Source organism: Pelodiscus sinensis, chromosome 10, assembly GCF_049634645.1.
Source record: "Pelodiscus sinensis isolate JC-2024 chromosome 10, ASM4963464v1, whole genome shotgun sequence".
Taxonomy (NCBI): Eukaryota; Metazoa; Chordata; order Testudines; family Trionychidae; genus Pelodiscus; species Pelodiscus sinensis.
Window position 1 is genome coordinate 43892146 of NC_134720.1, and position 19407 is coordinate 43911552.

General features: G+C 50.7%; 1 long non-coding RNA gene across 1 annotated transcript; it reads left to right on the top strand.

Annotated features, from left to right (window-relative positions):
• The first annotated feature begins 5088 nt into the window (after positions 1-5088).
• LOC142830800 (uncharacterized) lies at positions 5089-16927 on the top strand. Its single transcript, XR_012906309.1, has 3 exons — positions 5089-6398; positions 8397-8650; positions 10904-16927. It is a non-coding gene; the product is annotated as an uncharacterized LOC142830800 (long non-coding RNA).
• The last annotated feature ends 2480 nt before the right edge of the window (positions 16928-19407 follow it).

Sequence of the window (19407 nt, forward strand, 5' to 3'; positions counted from 1 at the left end):
CCATTCGAGTTACTATACGGGAGATGACCAAGAGCGATCCTAGACCTAGTGAAGGAAGGCTGGGAGGAACAGAAGACGCCGGCCTTGGGGGTAGCCCAGTACATGGGCAAATTAAGAAAGAACCTCCGCGGGCTAGCGGATTGGGCTCAGGAAAACCTGAGAAAAGCCCAAGAGAGGCAACAGGCCCACTACAACCAGAAAGCCCAGGTAAGAACATTTGTACTGGGCGATTCAGTCCTACTACTGCTCCCTAAGGGGGACTCCAGGCTAATGGCTAGGTGGCAAGGGCCCTTCAAAGTAGTGAGGCAAGTTGGGCCGGTAGACTATGAGATATTAATTAACAGTAACTGGAAAGAGACACAAATCTACCATATAAATTTGCTAAAAAGGTGGAACCCTCGGGAGGCGCTCTTAATTGACCCCTGACCCCTAGATATCGAGTCCGGGCCCTGGGGTGAACCAGAGGTAGCCGTAGGCCAGGCCCAAGTCGGGGAAGGTCTGTCACTGATCCAACAGGACCAAGTGAAGGCAGTACTGCAGCAATTCCAGGAAACCTTGACCAGCCGCCCGGGGCAGACACAGGAAGTTTACCATGAAATAGTGACAGAGCCGGGGAAGATAGTGTGGGACCACCTGCGGCCTGTACCCCGAAAGATGTGGGATACCATAAAGAGAGAACTTCAAGCAATGTTAGAATGTGGGGTGATTCGGGAATCCCGCAGCAAATGGCGGAGTCCAATAGTATTAGTCCCGAAGCCAGATGGAACCACTAGGTTCTGTATAGACTTTCAAAAAATAAATGCCATTTCCCGATTTGACGCATACCCCATGCCTCGCGTAGATGAGCTACTTAACCGGGTGGGGAAGGCCCAGTACCTGTCAACGATAGATCTAACAAAGGGGTACTGGCAGATCCCCCTGTCCCCCGAGGCGCAGAAGAAAACAGCGTTAGCTATGCCTTTCGGGCTGTACCAATTCATAAACATGCCTTTTGGCTTACATGGGGCGGCCGCCACCTTCCAGAGACTAATGGACCATATATTGTGGGACCACTATGAGTATGCAGCCGCGTACATAGACGATATCGTCATTTTTAGCAGATCATGGGAACAACACCTCGAGCATGTCATGGCAGTATTGGAGGCGCTCAGGCGAGCAAACCTGACAGCCAACCCGAAGAAGTGCCACTTCGGGGAAAGGGAGGTCTCGTACTTGGGATACACGGTAAGGAGAGGTCAACTCAAACCCCTGCTAAGTAAAATCCAGGCAGTCCAGGAATAGCCAATCCCAACTACGAAGAAACAAGTCCGCCAGTTCCTAGGGCTCGCCGGGTACTACCGCCGGTTTGTAGCCAACTTCGCGATGGTAGCAGCACCCCTAAAGGACCTCACCGGGAAAGGGCAGCCCCAAAACGTGAGATGGACAGAACAATGCAACAACACCTTCGAAAAGCTGAAATACGAGCTCACCCACGCCCCAGTATTGGTCCAACCCGATTTTAATAAGCCTTTTATCCTGCAGACCAACGCGTCAGCTCTAGGGCTGGGGGCGGTGCTGGCCCAAGAGGAGGAGGGGGCCGGACATCCCGTATTGTACTTGAGCCGTAAGCTGTTCCCCCGGGAAAAAGGTTACACCATTATTGAAAAAGAAGCCTTGGCCCTCAAATGGGCCGTTGACTCATTACGATATTTTCTCTTAGGGTCCGAGTTCACGCTGGTGACAGACCACGCACCCCTCCGGTGGATCCAGGGGATGAAGGACACGAACCCCCGAATACTACGATGGTACCTGAGTTTACAGCCATATAAATTTGAAGTAAAGCACAGGTCAGGTACTGCAAATGGGAATGCCGACTGTTTGTCGCGGGTACCGGAAGGGGGGACTGGAGGGGAGATGGGGGCAGAAAGGAGTCTAAGGGGGGAGGGGTGTGACGGGGTAGGCGCCATGCCCGTGCTCCCCTGCACTGAACCGGGACCCGGGACAGAGAGCGGACCTCCGGGAAGGCGGGCGGACGGGGGAGGTCCGGCTGCGAGGGACCCGGAAGCCAGGGTAGGAGAGGGAACGGCCAGCAGCCGAAAGGACGCTCCGGCGCGGCCGGATGACATCATGGGAAGCGCCGAGCGGGTCGCCCAGGAGGGCGGGGCCGCAGATGCCGGGAGGAGACCCGCCCAGGCGGTGGGGCGGGAGGTTCAAAAGGACGAGTGCCCCAGCCAGAGGGGGAACGCCAGGAGTTGGAAGGAGGCCAGGCCCCTGCGAGGAGACGGGAGCATGCGAGAACCCCTGCACATGGACCCCCGGCAGAGGAAGGGACACAGGGTGAGTCTATTCCCCAGCTGGGGATTCCCCGGGGACTGAGCTGGGAAGAAGAGTCCCAGGGCGGGGCCGTGGACCCCGCGAGTGGAGGGTTTGGGGGAATCCGACCCCCTCCACTATCAAGGGACCAATGTCCCTGTCTTAGGGCTCTGGGTCGGGGCTCGGAGTGTGGGGGGGCCCGAGCCCCCTTCCTGGCCCCCCTCAGGCCCGGTGGAACCCGGGACGCCAGAGATTTCAGCCACAGGCCGCGGTCAAGCAGGATACGAGTACGTCCCTATTGGGACGTGGGCACCCGAACTTGGGGTGACCTCAGGGGACGCGGTAACAATACCCCAAATTAAAAAACATAGCAAGAGACCTAAAAAAGAGTCACCGTGGCTTAACCACCATGTAAAAGACGCAGTGAGGGACAAAAATGTATCTTTTAAGAAGTGGAAGTCCAATCCTAGTGAGATAAATAGAAAGGAACATAAACACTGTCAAATCAAGTGTAAACATGTAAGAAGAAAAGCAAAAAAAGATTTTGAGGAACAGCTAGCCAAAAACTCAAAAAGAAATAACAAAATGTTTTTTAAGTACATTAGAAGCAGGAAGCCCGCTAAAAAGCCTGTGGGTCCCCTAGATGATCGAGCTATAAAAGGAGCAATCAAGGATGATAAAGCCATTGCGGAGAAACTAAATGATTTCTTTACTTCAGTCTTCAGGGCTGAGGACGTTGGGGAGATTCCTGAATCTGCACCGTCCTTTGTGGGTGATGAATCTGAGGAACTGTCCCCGATTGAAGTGTCATTAGAGGAGGTTTTGGAACAAATAGAAAAACTTAATGTTAACAAATCTCCGGGACCGGATGGCATTCATCCAAGGGTTCTAAAAGAACTTAAATGGGAAATTGCTGAGCTATTGTCTGTGGTTTGTAACCTATCCTTTAAATCGGCTTCCGTACCTAATGACTGGAAGGTAGCCAACGTCACATCAATATTTAAAAAGGGCTCTAGAGGCGATCCTGGCAATTATAGACCGGTAAGTCTAACTTCAGTACCGGGCAAATTAGTCGAAACAATAGTAAAGAATAAAATTGTGAAGCATGTAGAAGAACATAATTTGTTGGACAAAAGTCAACATGGTTTCTGTAAAGGGAAATCCTGTCTTACTAATCTGTTAGAGTTCTTTGAAGGGGTTAACAAACATGCGGACAAGGGGGATCCAGTAGATATAGTATACTTGGATTTTCAGAAAGCCTTTGACAAGGTCCCTCACCAAAGGCTCTTGTGTAAATTACATGGCCATGGGATAAGAGGGAAGGTCCTTTCTTGGATTGAGAACTGGTTAAAAGACAGGAAACAAAGGGTAGGAATAAATGGTAAATTTTCAGATTGGAGAGGGGTAACTAGTGGTGTACCCCAAGGGTCAGTCCTGGGACCAATCCTTTTCAACTTATTCATAAATGATCTGGAGAAAGGGGTAAGCAGTCAGGTGGTAAAGTTTGCAGATGATACCAAACTGTTTAGGATAGTCAAGGCAGAAGCAGACTGTGAGGGACTCCAAGAAGATCTCACCAAACTGAGTGATTGGGCAACAAAATGGCAAATGAAATTTAATGTGGATAAGTGTAAAGTAATGCACATCGGGAAAAATAACCCCAACTATACGTACAGTATGATGGGGGCTAATTTGGCTACGACAAATCAGGAAAGAGATCTTGGAGTTATCGTGGACAGTTCTCTGAAAACTTCCACACAGAGTGCAGTGGCGGTCAAAAAGGCAAATAGGATCCTAGGAATTATTAGGAAAGGGATAGAAAATAAGACCCAGAATATCTTACTGCCCCTGTATAAAACTATGGTACGCCCACATCTTGAATACTGTGTACAGATGTGGTCTCCTCACCTCAAAAAGATATTTTGGCCTTGGAAAGGGTTCAGAAAAGGGCAACTAAAATGATTAGGGGTTTGGAACGGGTCTCATATGAGGAGAGGTTAAAGCAACTGAGACTTTTCAGTTTAGAAAAGAGGAGACTGAGGGGGGATATGATAGAGGTCTATAAAATCATGAGTGGTGTGGAGACGGCTGATAAAGAAAAGTTATTTATTAGTTCCCATAATAGAAGAACTAGAGGACACCAAATGAAATTAATGGGTAGCAGGTTTAAAACTAATAAAAGAAAGTTCTTCTTCACACAGCGTGTAGTCAACCTGTGGAACGCCTTGCCAGAGGAGGCTGTGAAGGCTAGGACTATAATAGAGTTTAAAGAGAAGCTGGATAAATTCATGGAGGTTAGGTCCATGAAAGGCTATTAGCCAGGGGATAAAATGGTGTCCTTGGCCTCTGTTTGTCAGAGGCTGAAGAGGGATGGCAGGAGACAAATCGCTTGATCATTGTCTCCGGTCCACCCTCTCTGGGGCACCTGATGCTGGCCACTGTCGGCAGACAGGCTACTGGGCTAGATGGACCTTTGGTCTGACCCAGTACGGCCGTTCTTATGTTCTTATGTTATGTTCTTATGTACCCTTAGAGAAAAATTCTACCGATTAAAGCAATTGAGTTCTGTGATGTAGGGCAGAAGTCACTCTAAACAAATTCTAGACATCTCAGCTGTGTCTACACTGGCATGAATTTCCGGAAATGCTTAAAACGGAATAGTATTCTGTTTTCCGTTTTTCTGGAAAAGGAGCGTCTACATTGGCAGGCTGCTTTTCCGGAAAAGCCTTTTCCGGAAAAGCATCTGTGGCCAATGTAGACGCGCTTTTCCGGAAAAGAGCCCCGATCATCATTTTCGCGATCGGGGCTTTTTTCCGGAAAAGACTACTGGGCTGTCTACACTGGCCCTTTTCTGGAACAGTGTTCTGGAATAAGGATTTATGCCCGAGTGGGAGCAGCGTAGCTTTTCTGGAATAGTGGCTGATTTTGTACAGTAGAGCGTCGTTGCTTTTCCGGAAATTCAAGGGCCAGTGTAGACAGCTCGCAGCTTATTCCGGAAAAGCGGCTGATTTTCCGCAATAAGTGGCCCAGTGTAGACACAGCCCTCCAGCAGAGAACATCTGCAAACTTTTGGAAAATTCAGATCCATCTTTGCTATTGAAACCTGTCTCTGTCCTGGACAGCTCTCCCATGTATGCTGTGGTCTAGGAGCAGTAGTATCCACGTATTTTTCTTATTCTCCAAAATTTGCATCACAACCTTATTCAGAGGGAATTTTTATTTATGCATTTCTGTGGGAGTTTATTCCCCTACTGCAGTCATCTGAATCCTTATGGCATTGCCTACAGAGCAGTTGCTAAGCAGCAGAGTGTTCTGCAGCCAACACTGGAAGATGGCAGGGTGGAGGGGAGGGAAGCCAAAGAGGGGTTGGGTACTGGGAAGTGCTGAGACAGAGTTTCCTCTCTTCATTGCTTGTCAGCTTTCATGGTCCAGTCTCATAATAAGCCAACAAGCCAGCCCCTTTGGAGAGAAAAGGAAACAGTCTAGGCTGTTATTAAATGGGAAATTGTTTTATTCTATGGCAAAAATGTGATGGTTCAGATCTGCTTTTTGGGCATCCTGGCTCCTCTCCATGGCCACTGAATTGCCAAATTTACCTATTTCCCATTGGACCTTGTGATGGACCCACGAGGGTCCGCACTCCCGAAGGGGAAGGGGATCACCCCCCCAAGGCGGAAAAAACAGGCCTGGGCTGTGCCCAGCCGCAGCAGCCCCGCTCGCCTGCTCAGCAGAGTCGGGGAGGAGCGGGAGTGCAACGCAGCCCGGCCACACCGGGGGCGGGGCCATGCCACGCTGACACTCCCTGGAGTGAATGGCGGAACCGGAGAATGCTGGACCACCCAGGGGGCAGGGCTACAGCCCCGCAACCCGATGGCACATCTCGGAGCGACGCAGAGGGGGTGGGGTGCCGTCACGGGGCGTCCGTCCCCAGGCCGCCTGTCCCCAGGCCACTTGAAAAGCGTCCGGTTGAGTCAACTCAGGAGGGCCGGGGAAAGGGCCTCCAACCCCCACGAAGGAGGAAGGACATCCTGCCCCACTGGAGGGACAGAGGAGCAGCGCAGCGGCCCTTAGGGCACCAGCAGGACGGGGCCGAGGAGCTGGACTTGGTGAGTGTCCCGGTCGGGTCTGCAGGGGGGTCGGTCCTGGATGGGGAGTGGAAGGAGCCTGGGGCAGTCTGCCTTTGGCGGCCATGGACAGGCGAGTTTCAGGGATTGACCCTGCCTGTCATGGAGGGAACGCGCTAATCCCTCCACTCAGGGCCCCGGGCTGGGACCCGGTGGAGAGGGAGGGCCCAGGTCCCCCACTCCCCGCCCCCCCCCCCCTCAGTCATAGACAAGTTGACTCACTGCCTCCTCTGGGGTTTCTGGACGGGAGCGGCCCCCCAAATTGGACCTTAGCGGTTATTGCCTTTACCGGCTGGGCATCCGGGGATAGGACCCCAGGACCGGTGTAGGTGGAAACTCTTTCCCCCCCCCCCCCACAAACCCTTATTAGGGAAAGGACCCTGAGACCCTTATCAGGGTCATAAAAGTCGGTTCGCTGAACCCCGTTGCCAGGTGGCAACGGGTGATTGCACCCACGGACCTCTTCGAAGAGGTCGGACTTCGGGACCCACAACCCCAGATCCAGACGGTGGGTCAGTTGAATCCCATTGCCCATCCGGGAGGGGGTGTAGTCACCCAACAAACCCGTCACAGTGGTGGAGAATGTGGGCATTACTCTAACTCACAGAGGAGAAGCAACAGAGGTTACTTCGGGCGTTCTGGGTACCAGAAGAGGGAGAGTGAGGTACCCCGATGGAACCCCGACAGTTTTTGGAATGGCTGGGTGAAAACCAATGCCAGCAACAGCAGGCCCAACAGGAACAACAGGCCCAGCTCGTTCAGCAGCTAACCAGCCAATTCCAAGAACATCAGCAGCAACTGGTGTGGGAGCTGGCCACCCAACAGGAACAATGGCATCAGACGGTAGAGAAAAAATTGGAGGGAACCGCCAGGACCCCTATGGGGCCGGGAGAAGGATCCGGATTCCCGCTACGACTCACTAAACTAGGGCCCCAGGACAACCTGGAGACCTTCCTTACCACCTTCGAGTGAGTAGCGACCACTGCGTGGTGGCCTCCAGAGCAATGGGCAACACTACTAGCACCATATTTGAGCGGACCGGCCCAGCTAGTGTACCGCGGACTGTTGGCCAGTGACACCCTGAACTACCACAAGTTCAAAGAAGCTGTGCTCGACCAGTTGGGCTACTCCCCTGAGACCTGCTGGCAACGGTTCTGACAGGAGCAATTTAAAGCGGGCGACCGGCCCCGTGCCGTGGTGCAACGACTCCGAGAGTGGGCGGTGCACTGGCTAGAACCTGAACATAAGACGGGCGCCCAGGTGACCGAAGCCGTGGTATTGGAACAATTCATCCACATCCTCTCAAGAGAGGGGCAGAGGTGGGTGAGGCGGAACCATCCCACAACCCTCAATGAGGCCGTTGGATTGATGGAGGCCCACCTGGCGGCTGAGGAGGGGGACGCCGATAACAAATGGCCAGCCCTATCAGGGCCCATGGGGAGTATGCCACGTACCCAGCGGTGGTCAGAGGAGACAGGAGGGGTTCCTAGCTGTGGCAGAGGGAATGCTAGGAAACTCACTCCGGTGTGGCCCTCAAGATCCCCAGGCACTAGAGGAGGCCGGGATGACTAACAAAGTACCCAGGGGGGCATGCTTCCAGTGCTGCCAGGAGGGCCATTTTAAGTGAGACTGCCCACTTATGGACTGCACGCTAGGACTCCCAGAGGTAACCCAACCAGTTGGGGCCATGGAGATCCGGGGGGATTGAACGGTTGGCCGGGTGAAAGTCGAGGGAAGGTGGGTAGAGGTTCTGGTGGACTCTGGCTCAGCAGTTACCCTTGTGCAGGATGACCTGGTCCCTAGAGGGCACGCTGAGGGTGAACCAGTATGGATGTGCTGCGTCCATGGAGACGTGAGACCCTATCCCATGGTGCGGCTCCGCCTTCAAGAGGGGGAGCTGGATCGAGTTTGCTGTGTCGGAAAGGCTCCCGCCCTACCCTACCCCATATTGATAGGCTGGGATTTACATGGATGTTTCAGAACCAGAATCGTCAACCCACCAGGAACACCCACGGCAGCAAAGCCGCAAGGGAGGGGGGATGGTCGTCCGCCAAGATGTCACCCCATGACCAGGTCCGGAGACTAAGGCAGCGGACGACATGCCAGGGGGAGGACCTCACCAAGAGGTGGCGGCAGACCCCGATTTTCCAACAGAAAATACATGGGACCAGGCAGACGAGGAAGACAGCCCGGGGGAAGGCTGCGGCCGTCCGAACCAAGGTCCCCATTTCCAAGTAATGAATGACCGGCTATATCGAGTATCGGGGACCCCGGAGGGCGGGGAGCTAAGACAACTGGTGGTGCCCAAGTGGTTCCAGCGGGAGGTTCTGGAACTGGGGCATGCCAACCCATGGTCGGGGCACCTGGGGCAGGAAAAGACCCTGGCACGGGTATTTCAAAGATTTTATTGGCCCAGGGTATTCCGAGCAGTGAGAGACTTTTGCAGGTCGTGCCCTGAATGTCAAAGAAAGGGCCCCGCCCCCCCAGGTTCCAAAAGCCCCTCTAATCCCACTTCCTATCATCGCGGTCCCCTTCGAGAGAATAGCCCTGGACTTAGTGGAACCTTTGGAACCCTCAGGGAGAGGCCACCAATACACACTGGTAGTGGTGGATTATGCTACTCGTTACCCCAAGTTGGTGCCGTTACGCAATACAACGGCCCCCACTTTGGCCCAGGAACTCGTGAAGATCCTCTCCTGGGTCGGATTGCCCAAAGAAATCCTAACGGATCAGGGGACGAACATCACCTCCCGGGTCATGAAGGAGTTATGCCGAATGTTAAAAATTAAATGGCTACAAACCTCGGTGTACCACCCGCAAATGGACGGGCTGGTCGAGAGGTTCAACCAGACGCTCAAAGGGATGTTACAGAGGTTTGTCCAGGACAACCTGCGTGGGTGGGACCTGATGCTGCTGGCACTTCTATTTGCGGTAAGGGAAGTTCCGCAAGCCTCGACAGGATTCTCCCCTTTCGAGCTATTATACGGGCAAAGGCCAAGGGGGATCCTGGACCTCATGGAAGAAGGCTGGGAGGCCCAACCTACGACCGGATGGGGGACAGCGCAATACATCACCCAGCTATGGGAGAAGCTGAAGCGCCTGGGAGTACGACCGGCTGAACCTTGAAGAAAGCCAGCAGAGTCAGGTTCAACATTACAATGCTAACACTAAGCAACGGAAATTTCAACCAGGGGATCGGGTATTGCTCCTGTTCCCTCCGGAGAGTCCAAACTGTTGGCTCAGTGGCAGGGGCCCTTCGAGACAGTGCGTAAAGTGGGCGAGGTCGACCATGAAGTAAGGATGTCCGGACGGTGAAGGGACATGCAGGTGTTCCACATTAACCTGTTGAAGAAGTGGGTTCCCCAGGAGGTCTTGATGATTGCACCCGCACAGGTGAGGAAGAGTTAGGACCATGGGGAGAAGACTGTCAGAAAGAAGCCCAAGTCGAGATGGGAAGGGAACTAACGCCGGAACAGTGCAGACAACTAGAGGCCCTCCTGTACCATCACCAAGGGGTCCTCACTCCCTGACCCGGGCGTACCCCCTGGGGACCCACCAAATAATCACTGAAGAAGGCAAAGTAGTACGGGAACCACACTGGCCTCTCCCGAGGAAAATGTGGGAAAACATGAGGAAGGAAATCCAGCTAATGAGCCAATGGGGAGTGATAGAAGACTCCACGAGTGAGTGGCGAAGTCCGATCATGCTGGTCCCAAAGCGTGATAGTTCGACCCGCTTTTGTATTGATTTTAGGAAAGTCAACTCCATCTTGCGTTTCAACACCTACCCGATGCCCTGGGAGAACGACCTTCTAGAGCGACGAGGCCAGGCCACGTATATATCGACCCTGGATTTGTCCAAAGGGTATTGGCAAATACCACTGGAACCCAAGGCCAAGGAAAAGACTGCGTTCTCCACTTCCTTTGGGTTGTATCAGTTCTGAACCATGCCCTTCGGTCTCCACGGGGCCGCTGCCACCTTCCAGTGGGTAATGGACCGGCTGCTAGCCCCCCATCAAACATACTCAGCTGCATATATTGATGACATTATCATCTATAGCCAGACCTGGGAGGAACACCTGCTCCACTTAGACAAGGTATTCACCACCCTGGGAGAGGCCAGGCTGACTGCGAACACAAAGAAGGGTCACATAGCCCAAAGGGAAGTATCATACCTGGGGTACAGGGTAGGGAGAGGCGAGCTTAAGCCTCTCTATGACAAAGTCCAGGCACTGAGGGACTACCCCACCCCGACCACGAAGAGGCAGGTGCGGCAGTTTCTGGGGTTGGCCGGTTACTATAGGAGGTTGGTGCCACAGTTTGCCACCGTGGCCGCACCTTTAACAGAATTAACTAGACTTTCGGAACCAACACAGGTGCAATGGAACGTACAGGCCAAATGGGCCTTCCAAACGCTCAAAGACCGGTTATCAAAGGCCCCTGTGTTAGCCCAGCCCGATTTTAACCAACCTTTTTTTTTATACACAGATGCCTCCAATGTTGGCCTAGGCGCTGTCCTGACACAGGAAGACGTGGGCAAAGAACACCCCGTCCTCTATCTTAGCTGGAAACTGGCAGACCGGGAACAGAATTACACCTCGGTGGAAAAAGAGGCGTTAGTGGTAAAGTGGGCTGTAGAGACGTTAAGGTATTATTTGTGGGGCAATAAATTTAAATTAGTAACAGACCACTCCCCTCTTGTATGGGTAAATTCAATGAAAGACACAAACACCTGCATTATGCGTTGGTACCTAGCCCTACAACCGTACTGCTTTGAGGTGGCCCATAGGCTAGGGACCGCGCATCAAAACGCGGATTTTTTTTCCCATAGATAGGAGAGCGGGAGCTCACCCCGGGACAGGGTCGTAAAGGTGGGTTTGCTGAACCCCGTTGCCGGGCGGCGATGGGTGATCGCACCCACGGACCTCTTCAAAGAGGTCGGACTTCGGGACCCACAACCCCGGATCCAGACGGGGGTCAGCTGAACCCCCCTGCCCACCCGGGAGTGGGTGCTCGCACCCAACAAACCCGTCACAGACCTCCTTTGCTTTCATGCTTCAGCCAATGCGGAGTTACATCATCTCTCCCAGACAGAGGGGGACGCCCGGTGCCATCACTCACAAAGGAATTAGCTTTACTATTCGTACTGTTGCCAAATGCCCAGCACTGGTATAACAAACCTTTACCCTGCATATAGCGCAAGCCCCAAGAATGTTTTTTACTATCCGATTGGGTAGTGGGTCAAAGGGGGTGGGCAGAATGAATTAGGGACACCTCTAAATGTGCAAGATAGCAACAAAACAGGGAATCCTGCCATATGCCAGCTGTTCAAGCCACTTGTGAATAGCTTGGCACAAGTCTAACAGACAGAGACACTGGTTTGTGCACAGGTGTTTAGCTGGTAACCACTAGGAATGGACAGGTGCTTCAAAGCAACATATTGATCACTTGGCTTATTTAACTGATGTGTAGTTGAAGATGGAGGGTGAAATCCTGACTCTAGAGGTGTGAGTGGACTTGACTTCTGGGAATCTATGTTCAGGGGCACTGACAGCCTCCGCGGGCCCCTGGACAACATGATATGTTCCCAAAAGGGGCAGGGTCTCATGCAGAAGAGGTGGGGCCTGGGCAGCCAGCCTTCCGTACTGCCCAGAGCACACTGCGCTGGCCCCCAGGCAGCCCTCAATGCCACCCAGAGCACAGCACACACCCCACCCTTAGCACTGCCTGGAGCACAGGGTGTGGTGCTCCAGCGGCAATTTCAAGGGTCCAGGATTCCAGCTGCCACTTCTGCCACAGTAGCGGCTGCCAGGAGCCACAAACCCTTTTGTATTGCTGGGCCCCAGAACAACTGCCCTTTTGCCCCCACATCGGTGGCCCTGTCTCTGCTGGTTCGCACCAGCTGAGGAGCTTTTCCAATGCACATAAATGCTTCCATCATCAGGGAAAGCTGGGATTTCTCTGACACAGGCAATGCAATGAAGAAGGAGCTACTTGAGGTGGATGAACAAGATTCATGACGTGTTTGACACAACTTATTCATCAACAATTTCATTCCACTATTTGGCCAGCACTAGATAATAGAGTCATCAGATAAATAATCCAGAGATTTTACTGCATCAGCCAGTAACGTTCTATTGGGGGGTAATTTCCCCATTGTCTGACCACACAGCAGGAAGGTGCAATGAAAGGAACAAAGCCTGGTGAAAGATACAAGCCCCACATCAGCAGGCTACAAAGAGATACATGCATACCTTTCATTTAGGGCCTAAAAATGCACACATCATCATGCAGTGTGCTCTATTAACGGTATACCAGGGCAGGGGGCTCATAGCCCATACAGCCCAAATGACTGGTGGGTACAGTCTGTTCGTCTTGTTACACAGGGGGTGCTGCCATCATCCTGTCTCTTCCATTCTGTCGATTACATCACCTGTGCCAGGGTGGGGAGGAGCCCACATATGCAAGGGACCAGGTGGAGATCATCTGACCCTTAGCGCATGAACAGACTCTGTTTCCTTTCCTCCATGTGGTTCTGGTTGGATGTATTCTTGGAGGTTTCATCACATGACAATCTTTAATTCTGGGAGATTCCAGGACTATCCTGGAGGATTGGCAACCCTGCTTCAGGGATGCGCTGGGGATTAGGAGGTTGTGTTGTTGCTCCTGGTTCAGGGTTTGACTGTCCCACCCTCTCTAACACTGAGTCATGTTTTAGTACACGACTGGCGTCATGGCCTTAAGTCTGTGGCAGAGCCAGGAACACAGACTCAGCAGGAGCAGCACTGTAATTAGCTATTCATACTGCTGTGGGACTCTAGAGAACTTTATCAAGATGGGAGCCCTCTTCTATAGACACAGCCCCTCTCAAAACAGGCCAGCCAGAAGCACAGAATGGGGAAGTGATTTGCTCAAGGTCATGCAACAGGGCAGTAGCAGAACTCGGACTAGAACCTCATGCAACTGAGAAGCAGACTGGGGCACTACCCACTTGACCATGCTGCCTCTCTAAAAGTACATGGCAGACTCGTTCTCTAAAGACTTATTCTGATGTTACCGGCCCAATTTTATCTGAACTAATATAACAGTTTTAATCAGAGCTGAGCAAAAACTGGCCCATGGGCTGGACACAGTCTACCAGGCTAAGTCAGAAGATCTGGAAATTGACATCAGTGAAGCCAAGATTTCACCCAAGTTCTGTTCCAGACTTAACCATGTGACTTTCTTGCCTTTGTTTTCCCATTCGTAAAATGGAGATCATATTTGTCATATCTATATCAGAGCAGGATTATGTAATTCTTAATTCATTAATACATAGGAATTAGTAGGAGGCCCCCAAATAGAAGGCATTACAGAAGTGCACAGGGGTAAATTTCCTGTAGCATTTCAGCTTGAATTCCTACCTGCCTTACTGTTACTTTAAGATAGGTATTTAATATTGGTTTAATTCTTGTCACTTTTTCCCAAAAAAAGTTTCCCCATCACATATTAGCTGTGACAGCCAATTAAGCAAATGAAAGAGGTTTTAATTGGATTTTAGAGGGTGCTTACAAATTAATGTGTGTAGATGGCATTTTGATTAATAATATCTGACATGAAATTCTAAGATTTCTAACCTCCTCACTTTCACATACAGGAACAGAACTTCATTTGGATTTTGGTTACCTACAGTCATAGAGAGAAATCTCTCTCACTACTGTTTAATATAACCAGCCCCTAACCTACACTCTAAACACTACTGTATTGGGACTGGATCATCAGACCATGTGTCGCTGACATAGTTCAAGGTTCATAGGCTGGAAGAGTTCTAGAATGAAATTGTTACTGAAATAGTTTCCTTTTAGAAGGTGAGCTCAGGAGATGAGGGGTTAATACTGTTATTGATATCTCTATAGCTCTACAGATTAACAAAGTGTTAACATAAGATTCTTGTGTCATTTTAGGAAAGGTAACAATTATTTTATTTTCTGCTCAGGTGACTTTTTTAAAAGATCGTTTGGAATGTGAGAAGGGGGATATAGAGAAGTCTGGATGTATGTTTAGCTTCCTGTGACCTACAGCATTATACTATGTAGTGAAGTTTCTGCATACACCGGCTGCTCTGCAGGGAGGGGTGCTCCACCCGGCCAGCCCAGCCCCCACCAGTAGTGGGCCTGATCTAGATGCACCATGGGCAGTGGTGCACCAGTACAGCTGGAGAAGACCCCATTCGCAGTGGACCCGGCCCAGCATGCTGCGGGGAGGGGTGCACAAGCCTAACCAGAGTAGCCACCACTCACAGTGAAGGGACCACTCTAGTCCAGCCCAGCCCAGCCCAGCCAACCACTCCCTCTCTCTCTCAGCAGCAGCCCGTTTAATCAGTTAACAGGTTAAGCATAATGTTTAACCAATAAACCATTCAGCAGGATTTTACATCCTTAGTGAATGAATCACTCCCAAATATTGCAATTTTGTTGTTGCAAGCTATAGTATTTTGCACTGTAGCACTTATTAATACTGGGTTCTGTTTAGCAGCACTAAAATTGTGATTGCAAGAGAGGTTTAACCCCACCCCAGCTGTATGATTGTAACAGGATGGCTGTGCAACATACTGATATTGAAAAGACTGACAAAGTAGGGCCTTTAAGCTCACACATTAAAGGCTCGTGCATTTAGTTCCAGACCTACCAGGCCCAATCACAGCTATCAACAATCTGCCCTGAGGTGCAGTGTTACATTTGCATACACATAAGACTTCTGTTCTCCATGTCTATACACACACTATCCTCCCCAGTAGAGCTGAACGGATTGAAGCTTGTGTGTGTGAATATTCCTAGGAAACAAAACTGCCTTCTCTAAGCACGCACACAAGCAAACTGACTGGAAGGGTTATTTCAATCAATGAAAAGGAACTATATCACATGACTCCCATGATCAATCACCAGGATGCTACTAAGAACTGATGAAAAATGTGAATATTCATCTACAGGATAAATCATATTAGTGATCAAGTCTGACTAAAGTGTGATCTCTCTTCCCAGATGTTTCTCACACAGAAAAGTGTGTTGACTCGTACAAACTATTTGCTGTGTTTACCTCACCAGCAGTGGTTCACAGGACCCATTATAGATAGGAGGGGAGTTGAAAGGCATCTACACAGTTTACCTTACACATAACTTTGCAAAAGGTAGAGCAAGCTCTGAAGGATAAAAAAGGAAAGCTTAATCAATATTATTACTGATAGAAATAATATTATTTGTTATTTGGATTGCAGTAGTACCTCTGAGCCCCAGTCATGGACTAGAACTCTACTGTGCTAGGAGCTGTACAGACACAGAACAATCGAGAAAGAAGCATTGGCAGTAAAATGGGCAGTAGAGTTGTTACAGTATTATGTCTAGGGCAATAAATTTCAATTGATGATAGACCACGTCCCTCTGGTTTGGCTGCAGTCTATGAAAGACACAAACCCCTGAATTATGAGGTGGTACTTGACATTACAGCCATCTTGCTTCAAGGTGGTCCATTGACAAGATAAAGACCATCAAAATGCAGATTTCTTCTCCAGAGTGGAAGAACAGGAAGGCGAGGGGGAGCAAAGGCCCCTAAGGGGGGAGGAGTGTGATGAGTCCGGGGTGACCTGCGCTGGGGCCAGACTCACCCCTCTCGCACTCCTGGTGATGGAGAGTACCCGGCTGTGAAGAGCCACATAGTGCGTCAGGACGTCCCCAGTGACGGTGGGCCTTTCAAAAGGGTCACCCACTGAGGAAGACAGGGGAGAAATGCCCCAAGCCGGCATGGGACAGCAGCAGCTGGTACCAAGAGCGCCAAGCACTGGAACCGGCGTGAACATTGAACTGCCAGACGACAGCACTCCGAAATGAGAGGAGAGGTGAGATGCTGCAGGTCTGGTAGGACCCCAGTGTCACATTACCGAATTGGAGGGAAGCAGCCAGATCGCTGCTGTGCCCCTAGGTGGGGGTGTTGGCCCCAGAGATTGGTATAAAAGGGAGCCATGTGGGGTATTGAATGGGAGCTTATCGTTTGTTGATCTTATGTACGCTATTTATGTGAGTATATAATGTCTATGTGTGTAGGTAGGAATCTGTAATCTGTGTGGAAGCTGAATATTTCTCTGAATGTGGTTAAGCATTGCTATGGACAGCCTGAGTAGCGAAGCCCTGTGGAACAATGGCTCTCAATGGGCTATGAACACACCCAAAGAATGGGGGCTGTCACCTGAGAGCAGCCAGCAGGGAACATAGAGATTGGCCTCTGACCAGGTGACTTGCTGCATACAAGAAGAGGCCAGGAAGGAGGTATAAAGAGGCCATGTGGTCGATGCCATTTTGTTCTCAGCTCAGCACTTCATCCCAGAGGCAGCACTGCAGGGATCGAAGAGCCTGGAAGACCTGTGAACCCATCCTGATGATAGGATGTGCAACAAGAACTTTTAAACCAGCAGCTGTAACATCTCTGTTAGAGCCTGCATCGAGACTGGGAGATTCGGTGCATGTAACATACTGTACTTTAATAACCTTACTCTCAGGCTTTTCTTTCTTGTAATAATAAACCTTTAGATATAGATTCTAAAGGATTGGCCCAGCGTGATTTGTGGGTAAGATCCAGAGGGTAAATTGACCAGGGATCTGTGGCTGGTTTCTTGGAACCGGACAGAACTTGTTCGGGGTAGGTGGGATTGGGTGCTAGGACCCCCCCCACCTGTGTATGAGGCCCGGGGCCATCTGGGGCACGGATATTGCTGGGGTGCCGGAGGGGTTTTGCTCGGGAGGCTTCAGGCAGGCAGCTGAAGCGCTCTGTGGGACTGGTTTGTGACCCGTTTGGAGAGGTCACCAATCGGGGGCTGTAAGGAGCCCCGGATTTGAGCAGTTCACCCTGAGCGGGCGCCCTCAACTGTGCCCAGACACGGCCCGGTCCGTCACACCCAGACAGGGGAAGAGGGAGAGAGAGATGGGGCGGGGGGGGGGGGGGTAGGAAACAGCCCAGGGCAGGGTGGTATTGGAGCCCGTGGGCTGGTGAGTTTCAGGGGAGCCACCTCACCAGCCATGCAGAGGGATTGGACTGTTGTGAGTCTATGGGTTAAATTTAGAGGTGGAAGCAACAGAGGTGAGTGATATTGTGGTTGGTGTCTGCTATAGACCCCCGGACCAGGTGGATGAGGTAGACAAAGCTTTCTTTGGACAACTGAGAGAAGCTCCAAATTGCAGGACCTGGTTCTCATGGGCGACATTAATCACCCTGACATCTGTTGGGAGATCAATACAGCAGTAAACAGACAAACCAGGAATTTTTTGAAGAATGTTGGGGGTAACTTCTTGGTACAAGTGCTGAAGGAATCAGCCAGGGGCCATGTGCAGCTTGACCTGCTGCTCACAAACAGGGAGGAACTAGCAGGGGAAGTAGAGGTGGGTGACAACCTGGGAAGCAGTGATCATGAGATGATAGATTTCAGGATCTTGACCAAAAGAAGGAAGGAGAGTAGCAAAATACACACCCTAGACTTCAGAAGAGCAGACTTTGATTCCTTCAGAGAACTGATGGGCAGGATCCTCTAGGATGCTTATGCAAAGGGGAAAGGAGTCCAGGAGAACTGGCACTATTTTAAAGAATCCTTATTAAAGGCACAGGAAAAAATCATCCCGATGCGCAGCAAGAAAAGCAAATATTTTAGGTGACCAGATTGGCTTACCGGGGACATCCTGGGTGAGCTTAAACACAAAAAGGAAGTGTACAAGAAGTGGAAACTTGGACTGATGACTAGGGAGGAGTATAAGAATATTGTTTGAGAATGCAGCGGAGTTATAAGGAAGGGAAAAGCACAATTGGAATTGCAGCTGGCAAGGGATGTAAAGGGTAACAAGAAAGGTTTCTACAGGCATGTTAGCAATAAGAGGGTGATCAGAGAGGCTGTGAGGCCCTTACTGGATGAGGGAGGTAACCTAGTGACAGATGATTTTGGAAAAGCTGAAGTACTCAATGATTTCTTTGCCTCTGTCTTCACGGACAAGATGAGCTCCCAGACAAATGCACTAGGCAACGCAGTATGGGAAGGAGGTGGACAGCCCTTGGTGGTTGAAAGAATAAGTTAGGAAATATTTAGCAGAGCTAAACATACACAAATCCACGGGCCCAGATTTAATGCATCCGAGGGTACTGAGGGATTTGGCATGTGTTATTGTGGAGCCTTTGGCCATTATCTTTGAAAACTCGTGGAGATCGGGAGAGATCCCGGATGATTGGAAAAAGGCAAATGTAGTGCCCATCTTTTAAAAAGGGAAGAAGGACAATCCTGGGAACTACAGAGTGGTCAGCTTTACCTCAGTCCCTGGAAAAATCATGGAGGGGATCCTCAAGGAATCCATTTTGAAGCACTTGGAAGAGGGCAAAGTGATCAGGAATAGTCAACATGGATTCACAAAGGGCAAGTTGTGCCTGACCAATCTGATTACTTTCTATGAAGAAGTAACTTGCTCTGTGGATATGGGAAAGTCAGTGGATGTGATATACCTAGACTTTAGCAAAGCTTTGGATATGGTCTCCCACAATATTCTTGCCAGCAAGTTAAGGGAATATAGGTTGGATAAATGGACTGTAAGATGGATAGAAAGCTGGCTAGACTGTCGGGCCCAACGGGTAGTGATCAATGGCTCGATGTCAGGTTGGCGGTTGGTTTCTAGTGGTATGTCTACACTACCCCGCTAGTTCGAACTAGCGGGGTAATGTAGGCATACCGCAATTGCAAATGAAGCCCCTCCTCATTCCATGAGGAGTAATGGTAGTTCGAACTAGGAAGCCTAGTTCGAACTACCTAGTTCGTGCCCTGTGTAGCCGCGTGGCACGGGGTTCGAACGAGCGGGGATTTAAAAATGGTGGCGCCCCGCTTATGCAAATGAAGCCCGGGAAATTCAAATCCCGGGCTTCATTTGCAATTGCGGTATGCCTATATTACCCCGCTAGTTCGAACTAGCGGGGTAGTGTAGACATACCCTAGC